The sequence below is a fragment of the Natrix helvetica genome, assembly GCF_964273705.1.
Source record: "Natrix helvetica genome assembly, chromosome: W".
NCBI classification, from domain to species: Eukaryota; Metazoa; Chordata; class Lepidosauria; order Squamata; family Natricidae; genus Natrix; species Natrix helvetica.
The window spans coordinates 81,583,874-81,590,912 of NC_138555.1; positions in this window are offsets into that span (position 1 = coordinate 81,583,874).

Consider the following 7,039-nt stretch of genomic DNA (forward strand, 5'->3'; position numbering starts at 1 on the left):
AGAGTTGCCAGACGAAGGGAACGGCTAAAGAACAAGGGTCGACTTGAGAGTAAGGCCACAGGTGGATGATGAATGGCCCCTCCCAGGGGAAATAAAAGAGGGGCGAAAGGGGAGTGAAGTTTGCAGGAGTTCACTTCATTGGTTCGGGACTCTCCAAGACTCCTTACCAGTTTTTGCAGCTATCGGCCTGGCAGATCTCCAAGCCAGATAAGGTCTGTGACCGTAAATCCTCCCTTGAAAGACTTTGCTGGATGCGAATGAGCAGAATTCACAGCAAATTAATAAAGAGTTTTTTGCCAGGACCAGGAGTTTGTTTCATGCTTTTGGGAAGCCTCGGTCAGAACATAATCCTGTCACTGTAGGACTGGGCCAGCCATCAGAATTCGAATCCAGATCATAAACAACCCGCTGGAGGCCTGTTGTCATTTCAAACAGCCACTAAGCAATTGATCATAAGTCAGGGACTACCTCTATAATGATCATGAGAGTTGACTTCTCACTACACCGATAGTCCTTGACTTATGACCAGCCACTTAGTAGCTACTGTATAGTGATCACGGGAAGTAACTACTATACTCCCCATAATCACTATACAGTAACTACCACTATAGTAGTTACTCCTCCTCTTCTACTAACTCCTTCTCTTCCTCCTATACTACTAAGCCGCAACATCTCACTAGGAGCAGATCTGCGCTGGTTCTGAAGGAGACAGCCAGTGGGCGATCCTCAGACGCGGGGTCAGACTGGATGACTTCCCAGGAAAAAAGCTCTCTTCTGCTTGTGAATGAGATGGAATTTTACTCCTTATTTCAGTTCATTCCCAGTGGACCAAAATCCCATTTATTTGTTCGCGTTCCCGGCCGCCTTAAGTTGTTGCGCTGAAATCAGAAGCGAAAAATGTCCCTTAATTGGGAAGCCATTCCCCCCCCGAAAGACCGTTTGAAGGGTCAGCACCTTAAATGCTGCTTGTTAAAACCGCAAAGCTTTCCCTAGAGATGCCCAGTTCCTGCGGGTTCCCCCGCCCCACCCCACCCCACTCACGCCTGAAGGTTTGACAAGGAGAAAAGGCCCAAAGGAAAAATCCGGTCACTCCGGATTAAACGGTGGCTGAAATCTGCGGCCGTCCATTATGTAGCCTGCGCTCTGGACAGGATCTGGTCTGTTGCCCTGCCAACTATCAGAAATGGAGGAAAACAGGAAGAAAACGGGGAGCATCCTAGCAAGGGAGGTTCTTTTCACACACACCCCTCCGCCTTTCAATCCAGAGACACCAAAGAGTCCTGCAAACACCCATCCGTGCCTCCATTCGCACGTTACCCTGATCCGCAGCTCAGCTTCCACCTGATTTCGCTGTGTCTCCAAGGCTGAGCTGGGGGGGGGGGCTGGGGTTTGGGGAGATGGGGGGAAAGAGACATTTCTTCCTGACTTTCTGGCAGGCGTTAATTATGCCTCATTAGTACCTTCCCACCCATGACTAACTGGTATAATTCTCCCCTCTGGCCTAATTAGATTGAGCAGCTAAATCAGCCTCTTTAAAGAGAAGGACTCTCTTGTGCAGGCAGCCTCAGACGAGTTCTTCCTTCTACTCCTCGTCTTCCTCCTTCTCCTTACAATACAATACAATAGTAGAGTTGGAAGGGACCTTGGAGGTCTTCTAGTCCAACCCCCTGCCTAGGCAGGAAACCCTATACCGTTTCAGACAAATGGCTATCCAACATCTTCTTAAAGACTTCCAGTGTTGGGGCATTCACAACTTTTGGAGGCAACTTCTGTTCCACTGATGAATTGTTCTCACTGTCAGGAAATTTCTCCTCAGTTCTAAGTTGCTTCTCTCCTTGATTAGTTTCCACCCATTGCTTCTTGTTCTACCCTCAGGTACCCTTCATTCTTCCTCTTCTCCCTCCTCCTCTTCCTCTTCTTCCCCTTTTCTTCCTCCTCCTCCTCCTCCTCTTTGTCCTCCTCCTCCTTCCTCCTCCTCTTCCTTTTGCTCTGCCTCCTCTTCCTCCTCTTCTCCTCCTCCTCCTCTTCTTCCTCCTCCTCCTCCTCCTATTCTCTGTCCTCCTCTTCTTCTTCCTTCTTTCTCCCTCCTCTCTTTCCTCTTCCTCTTCCTTTTCTTCCTCCTCTTCTCTGTCCTCCTCCTCCTCCTCCTCCTCTTCTCTGTCCTCCTCATCTTCTTCCTCCTCTTCTTTTTCCTCCTCCTCCTTCTCTCATTCCTCCTCTTCCTTTTGCTCTGCCTCCTCTTCCTCCTCTTCTCCTCCTCATCCTCTTCTTCCTCCTCCTCCTCCTCCTATTCTCTGTCCTCCTTCTTCTCATCTTCCTCCTCTTCCTTTTCCTCCTCTTCCGCCTTTCTTCCTCCTCTTCTCTGTCTTCCTTCTTCTCCTCTTCTTCCTCCTCCTCCTATTCTCGGTCCTCCTTCTCCTCCTCCTCTTCCTCCTCCTCTTCCTCCTGCTATTCTCTGTCCTCCTCATCTTCCTTCTCTTCCTCCTTTCTCCCTCCTCTTCTTCCTCTTCCTCTTCCTTCTCTTCCTCCTCTTCTCTGTCCTCCTCTTCCTGCTCTTCTCTTTCCTCCTCGTCATCTTCCTCCTCCTCTCCCTCCTCCTCTTCTTCCTCCTTCTCCTCCACCTCTTCCTCCTCCTCCTCCTCCTCCTGCTATTCTCTGTCCTCCTCATCTTCCTTCTCTTCCTCCTTTCTCCCTCCTCTTCTTCCTCTTCCTCCTCTTCTCTGTCCTCCTCTTCCTGATCTTCCTCCTCTTCTCTTTCCTCCTCCTCTTCCTCCTCTTCCTCATCCTCTCCCTCCTCCTCTTTCTCCTCCACCTCCTCTTCTTCCTCTTCCTCCTCCTCCTCCATCTCTTCCTCCTCCTCCTCCTCCCCCTCCCTCTCCCCCTCCCTCTCCCCCTCCTCCTCCTCTTCCTCCTCCTCCTCCTCCTCCTCGCCCATCCTGCCTGGTGCAAAAGGATCCATCATTGAGATGGTTCCTCTCTGCAATGACAGGCAGCTGGTTTATTCCCCAGGGAAAAATAACTTGATTTTATGCAGGGTTTTTTCCCTTTGGCTGTCCTATTTAGGCTGTTCATTGAGCTTGCTTTGCACTCTGGTGATTTAAAGTAGCCGCATGAGACTCAATCTTCATAGACTTCCTTCAGTATGGCGTTTGAGTTCACTTTGTGGCCATTCGTGTTTTCTTCAGCGTCTTCTTTTCTCTTTGGCTTTTGTTTCATTTCTTAAAAAAAAAAAATATTTTGTATAAATAAGATGGTGAACGTAACCAGGTGCTCTTTTCTGCTCCTATTTTCCCCAAAACAACAACCCTGTGAGGTGTGTTGGACTGAGAGAGACTGATTGGCCCAAAGGCGGGACTAGAACTCCCAGTCTCCTGGTGATTGGCCCAAAATCTATCAGCCGGCTTTCATACTTAAGGCGGGATTAGAACTCACCATTTGCTGGTGATTGGCTCAAAGTTGTCCAGTTGGCTTTCATGCCAAAGGCGGGACTAGAACTCACTGTCTCCTGCTGATTGGCTCAAAATCTATCAGCCGGCTTTCATACTTAAGGCGGGATTAGAACTCACCATTTGCTGGTGATTGGCTCAAAGTTGTCCAGTTGGCTTTCATGCCAAAGGCGGGACTAGAACTCACTGTCTCCTGCTGATTGGCTCAAAATCTATCAGCCGGCTTTCATACTTAAGGCGGGATTAGAACTCACCATCTACTGGTGATTGGCTCAAAGTTGTCCAGTCGGCTTTCATGCCAAAGGTTGATTATTATTATTATTATTATTATTATGTGGTTAATCTTTGGTGAGATTCACAGCCTTTGTGGCTGGTTGTTGTTGTTGTTGTTGTTGTTGTTGTTGTGATGATGATGATGATGATGATGATGATGATGATGATGATGATTATTATGCTGCAGCCCAAAAAGTCAATGCAATCCTAAATTGCATTAACAGAGGGATACAATCAAGATCAAGGGAGCTACTAATACCACTCTATCAGTGTGGCCCTACTAAGGGCATTCAGTTTTGGTCACCACACTATTAAAAAAAAAGAAGTTGAGACTCTAGAAAAAGTGCAGAGAAGAGCAATCGAGATGATGAGGGGACTGGAGGCTAAAACATACGATGAACGGTCGCAGGAACTGGGCATGGCTGGTCTAGTGAAGAGAAGGACCAGGGGAGAGACGAGATCAGTCGTCCGATATTTGATAGCCTGCCCCAAAGAGGGTGGGGGGGGGACACTATTTTTCAAGGCACCCGAAGGCCAGACAAGGAAGAATGGATGGAAACTGACCAAGGAGAGATTCAACCTGGAAATAAGGAGATGTTTTCTGACAGCGAGAACCATCAACGAATGGAACAGAAGTTGCCTTCAGAAGTTGTGGGAGCTTTATCCCTGGAGGCTTTCAAGAAGAGATTAGACTGCCGTCTGTCGGAAATGGTGTAGGGTCTCCTGCTAGGGCTGTGGGGGGGGGGGGGGGTTTGGACTGGATGACCTCCAAGGTCCCTTCCAATTGTGTTCATCTGTGAAAGATCTAACAAGCAAGGCGTGGAAAGGCGGATTCAACCTGCCTTCGCCAACCTGGAAATAAGGAGATGTTTCCTGACAGCGAGAACCATCAACGAATGGAACAGAAGTTGCCTTCAGAAATTGTGGGAGCTTCATCCCTGGAGGCTTTCGAGAGGAGACTTGTCAGAAATGGTGTAGGATCTGCTTGGGTGGCGGGGATGGTGGGGTGGGGTGGACTAGATGACCTAGAAGGTCCCTTCCCACTCTGTTCCTCTCTTATCTTGCATTCTGCAAGCCCCCCATCACCCCCCACCCCCAGAGAATAGACAAGGGCCAGATCGCTCGATCGCCAATTGCAATTCAGTTCTTTCTCCAACTCCGGGCCAGATGGCTGCCACCCCCCACCCCACCCCTCCCTTCCTCCAGGAAGCCATGTTATAACCGTGGTTTGACTTTACGGCCAGCCAGAATTGAATTGGCTTAAGTCTACACACACACACACCTGGCCTCTCAAGTCGTAGCCCCCTAGGACGAGAAGATTCCCAACACGGAAGAGCTGGAACCAAGCAAATTGCCTCGGAGGAGGGGAGGGGGGGATTAGTGCGAAGACCCTCTCCCCACTCCACCCCTTCCCCGTGCCGGCAGACCTCCTTCCTCCTCTCTTTCCCCTGTTGGGCTTGTCTGTGGGTCTCTCCCAGCCCCCCCCCCCACTCCTTTTTTTCATTCCCTGGATATTATAACCCATTGACTGATGCTTCCCGATATTTGGTGTCATTGCTTTCCAAATCGTTTTATTAGACCTTCCTTCTCTAGCTATCTCCTTGTTTCACACACACACACACACACAAACGCACAGACTCACACACACCGCTTCCATCCGCCTCTTCCTTTGACCCCCCCTCCCTCCTTCCAGCCCTCCTCCCATCCCTTCCCATCTCACTCCAATCTGGAGCCTGGCCAGTAACACACCCCTTCCTCTCTACCTGTTTTGTCGTCGCCATAGACCCTTCTGGCTAATTTCCTTCTTTCCTTCCTTCCTTCTTTTCCTTCCTTCCTTCCTTCCTTCTTTTCCTTTGTTCCTTTCCTTCCTTCCTTCTCTTCCTTCCTTCGTTCCTTTCCTTCCTTCCTTCCTTCCTTCCTTCTCTTCCTTCCTTCGTTCCTTTCCTTCCTTCCTTTGTTCCCTTCCTTCCTTCTCTTCCTTCCTTCCTTCTCTTCCTTCCTTCCCTTCTTTCCTTCCTTCCTTCTCTGGGCTGCAGAGATCCGTACCTGAAGCCCTCCAGTTTCTCCCCCCCTCCCAGCCGTGTGCAAGCAAGAAGCAGGTGCGTTTTGGGCAGGGCAGGGCGCTCCCTTTGGCGACCATGTGTGGGGGGGTCTCTCTCTGGTTTCGTCTTGCTCCCCACCCACCCCTTTCTCCGTAGAGGGAGGCGGGAGGAAAAAGGGAAACCTCTTTAAAAGAGGGATGGGGAGGAGGAGGGAAGCTGGCAATATGGAGAGGGCAGAAAAGCCAGGGGGCAAAAGCCAGGGGCAATCATCTCTTCCCTCTTTGCCCCTTCGCCCCCCCCCCAACCAACCCATCCACCCCTTTTTCCTGGCTCTTCCAGACGGTGGGCGGGTGGGGAAGGGGGGAAGGGGGGATGAAGGAGCGCTCCATCCTCCCTCCCCTCCAGGAAAAGAGAGAGAGATAGAGATAGAGATAGATAGATAGATGAGAGAGAGAGAGAGAGAGAGAGAGAGAGAGAGAGAGAGAGAGAGAGAGAGAGAGAGAGAGAGAGAGAGAGAACTCTGGGAAGGATTTTTTGGGGGGAAGGAATGGCTTTTGGGTAGAGAGCTGACTACGCTTTTCTCTAGTGATCCAGCGAAGATGAGGGGGGAACCAGGGTGGGATCCAGCCAGGTGCCAGCCAGCGTGGGTCCCCGGGAGACGGTGGCGGCAAAGATAGGAGAAGCTTAGAGGCACGGGGAGGAAACCACTCCACCTGGAGCATGGCATCTAGCCAGAAGAGGCAGTGGAGGATGCTCAAAGCTTCCAAGCATCCCCCCCTCCCACAGATGGCAGCCCTGAATGCTTCTCCTCCTCCTCCTCCTCCTTTCTCTTGGGTTTTTTTAAAAAATTGATTTATGTTTTTTTGGGGGGGGGCAAACGTGGCCCACATTTTGCCACCCTGGGATCAATCCCCGGGCTGGGGATTGAGGTGCACCAAGCCGCCAAGAGAGAGAGCCAAGCCGGGAAGCAGAGAGTGGGGGCTTTTTCAGCGGCAGGGAAGAAAAGGCTGGCACGGAAAAAAGGAGGCGGGGAGGCTGGGCCGGATTTGGCAAAAAACGGGCGAGAGGTCTAGTCAGGGGGCAATTTGTTCAGGAGGATGAAGTGGGCCCGGCATCGTTTTGGGTGCCTTTAAGGCGACTGAAAATCTCTCTCTCTCTCTCTCTCTCTCTCTCTCACACACACACACACACACACACACACACACAATCTCTCTCTCTTTCTCTCTTTCTCTCTTTCTCTCTTTCTCTTTTTCTCTTTTTCTTTCTATTTTTCTCCCT